The sequence below is a fragment of the Pseudorca crassidens genome, chromosome 13 (assembly GCF_039906515.1).
Source record: "Pseudorca crassidens isolate mPseCra1 chromosome 13, mPseCra1.hap1, whole genome shotgun sequence".
Classification (NCBI taxonomy): Eukaryota; Metazoa; Chordata; class Mammalia; order Artiodactyla; family Delphinidae; genus Pseudorca; species Pseudorca crassidens.
This window is the reverse complement of record NC_090308.1, coordinates 82,222,021-82,234,318: the sequence shown is the minus strand read 5'-3', so window position 1 is coordinate 82,234,318 and position 12,298 is coordinate 82,222,021. Positions and strand designations below refer to the sequence as shown.

Here is a 12,298-nt window from a genome sequence, read left to right as displayed (position 1 = left end):
TTTATAGAACTATCTTAAATTGCTTAAGTAAGTTGGATTACATAACCAAACATAGAATACCATCTTTGCATTTAAATTGGTGGGTTATTTAAATATATGAAAAAATTCTTCAACAAGTTTTCAAGTATTATGTGTCCTCAGAGGTTTAATTTCTGAAGAGTTTTCATTATGTTCTTTGTGAATTTAAACTGTCCTTTTGCAGAGCCTCAAAAGCCTCATTCTTCAACATGTCATTTATCCCAGTGTATTTTTCACAGTGCATTTACCCTCTTTGTGGATTTAAACTGTCCTTTTGCAGAGCCTCAAAAGGAATACATTCTGTAAACCTAGTCAAAGAATGACTCATTTTCCACAGCTTAATATTCCTATAATTAAACCAAGGTATATTTGATGCTAGAAATTTATACCAGAAATGACAGGAAAATGTGAGAGACAAATTATTTTGTAGCAGATTCAAAACTAAAAGTAAACACAAAAGATCAACTCACTTGCACAAGAAGGTATACTTTTTAATCTAAATTGCTTAGGGAATTACCAGATAGCATACACTGTATTCACTAATTCTTAGGTTCAAAATATGTTCTGTCATTTTGTGGGGCAAAATTTATCATGTTGAACCACTGGGCAGATCAATTTAAATTTTTTGGAATTTAAGAAAAATAATACATAGAAGTGTAAATTTTTAAAAGGATATAAATAATGTATAATTATATAAATAATGTAATTATAATACCCCCAAAATGGTAATTAGAAGTGGTTATCTTTAGTAATTCCATATCGTGGCCTGCACTTGGTACTGTCAGTTATTAAAATAGTAGCCATCTGGTGGTGTACAGTAGTTCTCATGTGTTTTTTTTTTCCCTCCCTTTTATCATTTTCTCAAAATATATACACTTATGTTTTCTGAACCACATATCATGTGATTTAACCTCTTAACAACAGAGCACTTTTTAATAGCCGGATGTTCTCTTACATAACCAGAGAACAGCTATTCAATTTAGGAATTTTAATAATGATTCTATTTTTTAAAATGTGCTCTACAGTCCATTCTTTAACATGTCATTTATCCCCGTGTAGCTTTCACAGTGCATTTACCCTCTAGCGCAAGATCCAATCCAGGACCACGTATTACATTGTGTTCTGCTGTTCCTTGACTACCCTGAATCTGTGAGTTCCTGAGCCTCTGGTCTTTGACGACAATGACAGTTCTGAAGCACACAGCCAGTTCCTTTATACCGTGTTTGTCAGTCGTCAGTCTGGGTTTGTCTCCTGTTTCCTCGGGATCTGATTCTTGTTCCCCGTTCTTCCCAGGGTGTCACATCCTGAGGCACAGGCCGCGCTGCCCCTGGATGATGTTAATTTTGTTCACCCGGTACGGCGTGTGCCCATTTTCCTCTGAGATGTGCTATGACACCTACTACCTTTCCTCTTACAGCTAACAAACGGTAAGTGGAGACGCCTCATTGTGGTTTTAATCTGCAGTTTTCTAAACTGAGTTTAATTTCAATTACTGTATCTTCATTTTTAAACATTGTATTTGGTTCATTTACAAATCTGCTAGGGTTTCATTCATCCTTTTTTAATACTTCGTTGTTCCCTGCCGATATTTTGATCTGGTCTTATTCCTTTCATCACAGTTAGCTGTTCCATAATCCGCGTTGGTAATTCCAATATCAGGGCTTTGCAAGTCTCTTTCTGCTGTCTGCTATTTCTTCTAGCTCTCTTACATGCTGTTTTGATTCCTTGTGTGCTTGTATATTTGACTCCGATGTCTTCACTTGCACTCCTCTGTGGGAATTCCGTGAAGCCAAGAATTATGGTACTTTCCTCTAGGGAGGATTAAATTTACTTGCACCATGTGCCTACCACACTGCCAGAAATTTCAATGAAACAAATTCACTCTGGGGATGTGCATTTGGCCTGCAAATCTGCAAAGAGCTAGTCTGCGGCTACAATTTCTTAGGAATGTGATTCCTTCCTTCCTGTTCTTGACACTAAGGCCAACTTTGCTTTCGGTTTTCTGCAAGTACTATGTTTAACTTTACTTGTGGTTCGCCCTCACACGATGGTGCCATCCTTGGGAGAGGGAGGGGCTTAGCTTTGTAAGAGGCTGCATTTCCTATGAGATGCCAACCACTCACATGGGCTCTAGACCTGCGTTGTCGAATATAACAGCCACTGGCAACATGGCCGAGACTGAAACTAGGGAACTGAATTTCTAATTGTATTTAATTTTAATTAACTTAAACTAAAAACTGAAGCAGTGTAAAATATTTTTTCATTAAACAACTTTAGTGCTTTGGTAGAACTATACTTCACTTTAACCAATAAACGTTCTCATTTAGATAATGAAAATTTAGTGTTTGAATTAAGATGTTCCTTAAGTATAAAATACACACCAGGTTTTGAGAACTTAGTATGAAAAAGGATATAATGTGTGACACAGAGAAGGCTCTTGGACACCTCCCTTGTTTACCTGGGACGAAGCCAGACAGCAGCCCTCTATACTCTGTCTCTCCTTCACGAAAGATCTGCTAAGCTGTTTGTCCCCACTGATCAATCAGAAGAGGCTTGTTGATTTGACCTGAGTAACCTTTAGTTAGATTTCCCTCCTTCTCCAGGCCCCCAAAGGGGCTCCTTCTGCCCTACCCTCAGCCTGAGCCAGCAGACAGCCCTTCCTAAGCAAGCCCTCCTGGCTGACCTCAGGAAAAACATCCCATGATCATCCCACTCTTACAGCTGGTTCCTTCTAGCCTTGCTTACTCCTCCCTAGAAAAGAAAAGCCCTCTCCTGCCTGGCGTCTGAAACACCTGCAAATAGCTCACGGTCAGCTCCTCTTTTTGTGGCACCCCCTCTTCCTACTGTAATAATCTGTTTAAATATGTCTCTCCTTTTGACTGCTTGAAATGGTGGATCACTCTTCCCTTGGCTTACAGGAAACTACCGTCACCTAATCTTCCTTCTTAGTTCTCCGTTGCTGGTTGCTCTTCTTGCAACGGGACGGCCACAGAGCTCCACCCTCGCACCTCTTCTCTGTTTGAGTTCACCCTCTAGGTGATCTCACATCCAACCTCACAGCTTTCCTTCCCACCTGCCCCAGCCAACCCGGCACAAACTTCTCCAGATCTCCAGACCCAACTCAACTGCCAACTCAAGATCTGTACTTGGATGGTCAACAAAGGACTCAACCCAAAATAATCAAACGAGAACCCCATGTTCTCCCTCACTGCATGAATGAGGGAAACAGATCTGTGGAATTAAGAATATACTCACTTTGCAAAAAGAGTCAAGAGGCATTAGCCAAACAGCAAGCTCCTGAATGCACTTCTGTATGGTATCATACTAAGAATTAGATTCATATACAACGTTCAGCAATATCCTCATGCTTTCAGTCCACGTGCCACTTATATGTGGGATTTTTAAGGCTGTTTAGAAAGCATGGTAAAAATCCCAAACCAAAAACAAATGCAGAAAGGAATCCTCTTCATAGTTAAATCTTTTCACTTAATTCTCTAATACTTCAGCCCATACTACCCTAACTGAAATTGCACTCTCAAAGGTTTAAGATTGGCTAGTTGGTAAATATCTCTCTGAAGCATCCACACGAATGATCTCTGCACACAGTGGTACCTTGGATCCTGTAATGCTTTAGTATTCTGTTCATCTCTCATTGTCCAGACTCATGTTTCCTTCTCACATAACCTAGGTTTAAGCTCTTTGACCTCTGATTTTCTTTTATATGTCTGTGACTTTGATTTCCTCGTGACTTCAAATGACTGTCTCCATTATACTAAAAAAGCAGTAACACCCTTTTGTTTTTAAAATTAAAGGGCAGATGATGCAAACAAAACACAAAAATGTGAAATGTAGGGAAAAAAGAGACTTGGAATCCAGACACTTGCAGTATAGTCCCAAGTCTCATACTATCAACTTTTAACTTATCTCTTAGGGCCTTAGTATCTGTATCTGCAAAAAAGGGGTATTAAACCAGTTAGATGGATGGCCTCACTGAAGTCCCCTTTTTTTGCTTTAACATTCTAGTTTATATTTTAAAAATTGTTTACAACTTAAGTGTCTCTTTGTAGCCTGTATTTCCATTTCTATACTTGTTATACAGAAAATGAGGGGGAAAAGATTCTCTATCTCTAACTGACATAATATCTTAGATAAAAGTTTGCAGAAGGATAGGTACTTGAGGTTCTGAGAAAACAAGTCAACCTGCTTTTATCACTGACAAAAGCAAAACAGCTTGGTAAACACGTTTTATTTATAGAGAATGTATTTTGAGCCACTCCTTGATAATGGGCTTGTTTACTCCAGAACTTAGTGTTCAACTACTTTCTAAAGTAAGATATCAATGCACATTTTACTTTATTAATTTTCCTCTAACATTATCTTTAGTTATTCAAAATAATTCTTACTTTTCCCTCTGTACTTAATATATATAATTTTAACCCTGCTTTAGCTCTTTAAGTTCAAGTCCGTTTTTTGTAATTCACGTAGTTTAAAGTTTAACACATCAGTTTCTATTTTAGCATCATCAGCTAACTTGAGTCATCTTAACCATTTGTCCTAGTAAAATTATATCCTAAAGCTAAAATCTAAAGCCATAGATCGTTCGATGATTTTTTAAGGCTGGCTACATATATTAACAAATATACTTAACCAGAATAATCCACAAAAATCCAGTTTGATTTATACAGATCATCGCATTTCCAGTGGCTTTAATGTCCAAATAAGACAACACAAGTTTACTCCAAGGAAAGATAAAGTAATTAAATAGGATGACAGAAATAAGACTTTGGGTTCATAGATTTTTTAAAATGATCATTTGGAAATATATTTTCTTGCTTCATCCCTCACTGTACTCCCCAAATATTCAATGCTTCTGCCACAATTTATTTTTTCTGTAAGATGCCAAGTAGATTTGATTTTATGCCTTGTTAATGCAGGTTCCTTCTCTGCTTGGAATAGCCTCCAGTTTTTTTTGTTTGTTTGTTCATTTGGATTTAACTTATGCTTTGGGGCCCAGTTCAAAAGTTACACTGCAGAGAAAACCATTAGCCCCTTTTGCCTTCCCATAGCATTTTGTCTGTAACTTCATTATAGCTTGCCATTTACTTTTCTATTACAATTATTCATTTTCATATCCAAATCCATTAGGCTGTTTGCTTTCCAAAGGCAGGAACTGTGGTATATGTGTCTCCTCTGATGCTTTCTCTCCTTCCCAGAATCTACCCCAGTACTCTATTCTGTTTGCCCACAAAGGGAAACTGATCATCCATCTTCCTCTTTGGGCTCAAATATTTCTGTATATTTATGTTACTCTTCATAATTCTGTGTCTGTTTTAACTATTTTATTCACACTAACATATACGTTGTCTGTGTATTAATGCTTATTAGATTAAGCAGCGATTAAAGAACGTGAAACTAAGAATGTAAATAAAAGTCCTTTTGTCATCTTAGCATATAAAATTTAAAACTTGATTTCTAATTTGCTCAGCTGACTCATTTTGAACTTATAAACAATGCATTACCTGTAAGAGTAAATTAAGTAATACTGTTGTTTTAAGGTAACTTTGTGAACATAGTATGATAGGCATTCTTTATAAATCTGTTAAATCACCCTATGCTTTAGGGGATCATTTTAAACACAAAAAACCTTAACTATTTTTAGATGACTCTCAAACATTATAACATTTAATAAATGCCAGACCACCTCATGTATGAATGCAATATTACTTAAGAAAAACAAGTCTATGAAATGCACTTAATAATGGTAAGAGGTCAATATATGTATTTTTAGAAATCACTGCTTTAACATCTTTCTAGGGAGATTACCTTTCCTCAAAAATAATTTTAAGTATAACACTCTAAATTATAATTTTTGTTTCATAATCTAAAAATCATTCTCCAAAATTCTGTCACTTGCAAAAGGTACATAACGAAGGTGACATCAAGTACCTTATGGGGTATTTATATTACAGTATTATCTACTCTAGTCAAAGTGCCCACTAAAATGTCACAAGTAATAGTGTTGCGTTTCTCCTCTTCATGCTGACGTTTCCTAGTGTGTAGTAACTGGACTCTGTCACCACACTTAACACCCCATGCCCACCCGTATGCGTCAAATCTCACGTTCTAACCTGCTCCTTCATCTTTCTCCATCATTTCAAAAAATTTTTAACATTTAAAACTCAACAATTTTCATCTCCTTATATATGAATTAGAAGGATTAGTATTTTCTTTATGAGCAGCAGTCCCCAAAGCCATCTTAATTTTGAATCTGGCGGAGCAGAGTTCTCTTAGAGTCCCTCATCATTTTTATTTAAAGTATTCTCTTAAAAAAATCTACCCTGCCACCCCTAATTCAATGGTCATATTTCTACCATCCTCTTCCAAGTATGCACAGGCAAATTTGACATTCAGAGATTAGCTGGAGAACCAAAAAAATACTGGGAAAAATAAAGCCATAAACCTAAAGGGTATGTTTTTGTACTGCAAAGCAACATTTCAAAGAATAAGTCAACTAAAATGTTTTACAAAAATATTCGGCAGTTCAAAGGAGGTCATTTTAACCAGTGGTCCCCAACCTTTTTGGCACCAAGGACCGGTTTCGTGGAAGACAATTTTTCCATGGACTAGTGGGGGAGAGGGGATGGTTTGGGGATGATTCAAGCGCATTACCTTTGTTGTGCACTTTGTTTCTATTATTATTACATTGTAATATATAATGAAATAATTATACAACACACCATAATGCAGAATCAGTGGGAGCCCTGAGCTTGTTTTCCTGCAACTAGATGGTCCCATCTGGGGCTGATGGGAGACAGTGACCCCCGACATGTGTAGCTAGGTCCAGTCTACTCTGTGATCTCGTTTTGGTTGCTGTCACTGCAGAAAACCCTGCTTCACAAAGATGGGATGTTGGAAATGGAGGCAGGCTTCTCAGTGCTTTTGTGGCGATCTCAGGATATTGCGCCCTGGCTTTAATCCAGAACGTATGGAGATTTGAAGTTGTCTCAAACACACTTTTGAGGGCACCGTCCTTTGCGATCTCAAGCAGTTGATCCTCTTCCAGTACAAAGTCAGTTCACCTGGCTTATTCACAAATGGGTGGTCGTGGATCCATTCCTTCCCAGTTCAGGGGTCTTTTGTGGTTGAGAAGTAATGCTCAAACTCTTCTGAAAGCTGAGTTAGGTGATCATGCACCAGCTGGGAGAAAGAAGGCCCTGGCTCAGTCTTTCAAAATCTCTGCTAATGTTTGAAACATGTCAGAAATCCCAGTGTTCGCTCGTCGCCCCCATAATTCCAGTTTGGCTTTGAATGCAGCCACTCTATCTGCCGACTTGGACACAGTTGTTATTCTCCCCTGAAGTGACATACTGAGTTCGTTGAGCAGGTTGAATATGTCACACAAGTAAGCAAGTTTTGCGACCCATTCTGTGTCACTGAAATGTGCTGCCACTGGTGACTGTTCTTCTAAAAGAAATCTCTGGAGAGGCTCTCGTAACTTATGAACTCTGGCCAGTGATCTCCCTTTGGAAAGCCATCTCACTTCTGTGTATAAGAGAAGACGTATGTGCTCTGGGTCCGTCTCTTCACAGAGCTGCACAAACAGATGTGAGTTAAGGGCATGTACTTTAATGTGGTTGATAATTTTAATCACATCCTGCAAAACGTTAAGTTCAGGTGACATTTTTCAGCTAGCCAGCACTTCTCTATGGATGACACAGTGTGTGGACTCACATTCAGAAGCGACCTCTTTGACCCGAGTAGCGAAACCAGAAAGCCATCCAGTCATGGCAGCCGCTGTCTGTGCATATACCGACACAAAACGACCAATTCAGTTTTCCTGATATGTAATCATTCAAAGAGTTGAAGAGCTCTGCAGCTGTGGTGTTGGTTGGTAACAAAAGTGCACATAACATATTCTCATGCACACCCTACTGAAAAATTATCACACAAAAACAAGCATTGTTGCCTTGTTGTCAACAGCAGTAGACTCGTCAACCTGGACCGCGTACCACGGTGACTCATTAATCCTAACAATTGCGCCTCAATAGCCTCTGCTATTTCATCAATTCGTCTAGTTATGGTGCTAGCCGAAAGAGGAACATGTGCCACCTTCTGAACTGCAGCTTCTCCTAAAAGTTCATGACAAATGGCCTTAGCAGCTGGCAGGATCGACTCTTCACCCAATATAAAGGGCTTCTTAGCTTTAGCAATGCGGTTAGCCACTAAGAAGGATGCTCTCAGTGCAGACACGTTTGATGAAGTGGTGGCCTTCAATAATTGCTTTAATTCATGTTCATGATTCTTCCTTTTGAAAAACTCCAAAGCCTTGTCTTTTAATGCAGGGTGCTTGGTCTCCGTGTGGCAAAGCAGTTTTGAAGGTTTCATGGCTTTGTTGGATAGCCAGTCACCACATATTATACAAAGCGGGCTTGGAGAATATGAATCACCTGTTGCAATGAACCGGTAACTTAAGTAGGACTCTTGGTATTTTCTTTTAAATGCAACTTTCTTTTTGTTGGCAGTCTTAAGGATCTTCTGTCTCATCATTGGGTCTTTCTTTCTCCCTTTTCAAAGAAGCTCCCCAGCGACAAAGAAGCTGCCCAGTGATGTTTGTTTTTTACTCATTTTGCCTAGGGTTATCTTGTGGGCTTACCAAAAACTGTGAACGAGACAAGGACACAGTGCAGGAAAGAGGCATGGATGGAAGTGGTAAATAAAATAATGGGCAGGCCAGGCACAGACTGAAATAAGTGTTGGATTCCAACTTAAAGCCTGCCACCAGATGCAGCTTAATTGTCACTTGCCACTCACAGATCGGGTTTTGATATGAGTCTGCAAGCAGTTGATTTATTAGGGTCTCTGTGCAGTCAAACCTCTCTGCTCATGATAATCTGTATTTGCAGCCGCTCCCCAGTGCTAGCATCAGCGCCTCAGCTCCACCTCAGATCATCAGGCATTAGATTCTCACAAGGAGCGTGCGACCTAGATCGCTCGAATGTGCAGTTCACAGTAGGGTTCGTGCTCCTATGAGAATCTAATGCCACCGTTGATCTGACAGGAGGCGGAGCTCAGGCGGTAATGCAAGCCATGGGGAGCGGCTGCAAATACAGACGAAGCTTCGCTCTGCTTGCCTGCCGCTCACCTCCTGCTGTGTGCCTGGTTACTAACAGGCCACGAACCGATACCAGTCCGTGGCCTGGGGGCTAGGGACCGCTGATTTAAGCCACTATAAATTAGATTAGACTGATAAACAAAAATACTGAATGTGATTCATAAAAGAGTTATGGCCAAGGGTATGATTTAACTAAACTTACTGATCTATAACATAAAAATTCACTCAGTTCAGCAATATAAGGGCATTTTAAACACCTTTACCAGTGCAACTTAATTTTGAAATTTTGATGTTTTTCTGCTAAGGTTTCAATACTACTATAAGAATTTAAGAAACAGAACCTATTTTAGATCTTCAAGATCAGCGCCCTCTTAAAAAAAAATTAAAATCAACTCAACAGTAATTTTTCATTCTACTTTCACTGAGCTAAAAATGACAACCCAAAGCATTTCAACTATCAACCCTAGTGTGACATGTGTATGTACATTTCAAAGTAAAAAACCTGGGACTAAACTCATTACAAAAGTAGAGCTGGAAAATCAAGTCACATTTATTTATAATAGAAACCTATAATAGAATCTAAAGAAAAAATGGTTCTGATGAACCTAGGGGCAGGACAGGAATAAAGATGCAGACATAGAGAATGGACTTGAGGACATGGGGAGGGGGAAGGGTAAGCTGGGACAAAGCGAGAGAGTGGCATGGACATATATACACTATCAAATGTAGAATAGATAGCTAGTGGGAAGCAGCCGCACAGCACAGGGAGATCAGCTCAGTGCTTTGTGACCACCTAGAGGGGTGGGATAGGGAGGGTGGGAGGGAGACACCAGAGGGAGGAGATAGATATGGGGATGTATGTATATGTACAGCTGATTCACTTTGTTGTAGAGCGGAAACTAACAAACAATTGTAAAGCAATTATACTCCAATAAAGATGTTAAAAAAAGAAAAGAAACCTTTTACTATTATTTCTTCTTCATGTCTGTTTCCCCATCTCATCTCTTGATTTTTTCTTTTCTCCCAGCTTTAGTCACTTCCCTTCTTTCCCTTACACCCTGGACTCTGCGGTAGGTCTCATTCTCTCACTCTTAGCTTGTCCTTGGCTTACCATTCTACTTCAGTCCTTCAACCCACCTTCCCCGACAGCCTAGGCAATGATGGAGAATGGTACCAGCTATACAGATTTGTTCAGCAAAAATACAGATAGATAATTCCATCTCTGGTCCTTGACATATTTATCTATCACTAACTTATCTTCAGTCAGATCCTTCTTCTGTTCACCGATCAAAACTTTTGCCACTTTCTTAGGTTCTGTGCCCAATGGCCCACACAATTCTCAGCAGATGACTGAACTTAAACTTCACAGCAAAATGAGACAATCATACAGAACTTCCTGTTCACCCTAAGAAATTACTATCTGAGTCCATATTGTTGCTTCCTTCCTTGCTCTAGAGAAAGAGGCATCCCTCCTTCTAGCTAAAGCATTCAGTCTTTGATGTTCTAAATACCATCTCCTCCAGAACTGGATGGTACTGGCCCATCATTTAACCTTTGTGATATTTTTCTTCAACTTTTCCTGCTCCATTAATTCCATTCCATCTTCCCTGAAGTCTCTCCTCATTTAAAAAGAAAAAAACAAAGATTCCCCCCGACCCTGCACGCCTGCTCTAGTTTCCATCCAATCCCTCTCAATCTCCACAAACAATTTCTGTGAAGAATATAAACTCAGTCACGGCTTCATATCGCTTTTTAGTCACTGCACTTAGCTTTCGCCTCCACCGCCTCTGTGCAGTCCCCTTCCCCACACCTGCTTCACCCGCCTGCCCCCGGGTAGCCGTCCTCCTCCGAGCCCTGGTCTCCACGCTCCTCTCTCTCCACCTTCTGAGTTCATTATGCAAATATCCAAGTGCCCACGAAATCTCCGCCTCAAGGTCTGTGAGACATCTCAAGTCAACTAAGCACTTCTTACATTTCTTCTCTCATCTTAGTATCCATTTTTAACTCAGCTTGCTGATACCAGAATTTACCCCATTACTCAGTAACTGGAGGGCCATTCTAGAATATTGTGTTGCCTTGCCACTGCTTCAGACCCAAGCAAGCAGAAATCCTCTTGCTTCTCTCTTCATCTCACACCCTCCAGACCACTGTTTACTCCAGGCTCTCACCATCTCTCCTGCATGACTGCACACAGCCCCTGCCGGCAGCCTCTCCCAGCCGATTTCTACGCCCAGCTCTCAACTTCTCCAACCCGTTCTGTTATAATAAAGTTACTGAAAACAAAGCAGACCACAGTTTCAACTTCCTTGCTTAGAACTCTTCCGAGGCCTTCCGGGGCTTGACTCCTAACTCTGCAATCCCACTTTCTCCCTCCCTCTAACCCACACCCCTCCAGAATTAAAACAACAAAACAGTAACAGTGCTTTACATTCGCTGGAACACAGAACTTTACAGTTTAAGCGAATTACGTTTGAGCACTTTGTTCCTCTGCCTAGAACAGCCTCCCCTTGATGCACATACCAGGTAAATCCTTCATTCACCTTGAGAGGCAGCTCTGCCCTCCCTTTTCTGAAGCCCCGCTTTCTGAGGACCACCACCGCACAGCGATCTCCACGTAGAGCTCTGTACTTCTTCCACTGGGCTACCCTGGACTCTGTACCTATTCCTGTTACTCTACCACATTCCAGAGTTGACCCTGGTAAAAAACTCCAAATTTATCTTTTCCATAACGGTACCCCTGAATGATTTATCAAGAAATATACTATATGTGACATATTATTTTACCCTGAAATAAAAGCATACTATAATATTCAAAGGGAAAAAAAACCTCATCTTAGCACACAGAAAACAGAAAAAAAAAGATTGTCTCAAAATTCACAGAGGTTAAGAGCAGAGGATCTCAGAGCTTTTGTCAGAATACACACAAAGTACTTAGCACAGTGTCTGAAACACAATTACATGTTCTTAATAGTTAATCGCTGTCATCATTAACATTATTATCATTAACTAAAGTAACTAGAGTTGGATGGACCAAAAGTTGTTCTAGGTCATAGGTACTTTAGGTCTCAGTCCTAAAAATTGCAGATACCACCAAAACTCTCCTGAAATTTTTAAGAACAATGAAAAAAGACATTTAGAATGTTTCTCATTATACTAGTACACGTGATA

General features: G+C 39.7%; 1 protein-coding gene across 3 annotated transcripts in view; it reads right to left on the bottom strand.

Moving 5' to 3' along the window:
* LMBRD1 (LMBR1 domain containing 1) overlaps nucleotides 1-12,298 on the bottom strand; it is a 116,582-nt gene that overhangs the window by 15,802 nt on the left and 88,482 nt on the right. The window lies entirely within an intron of this gene.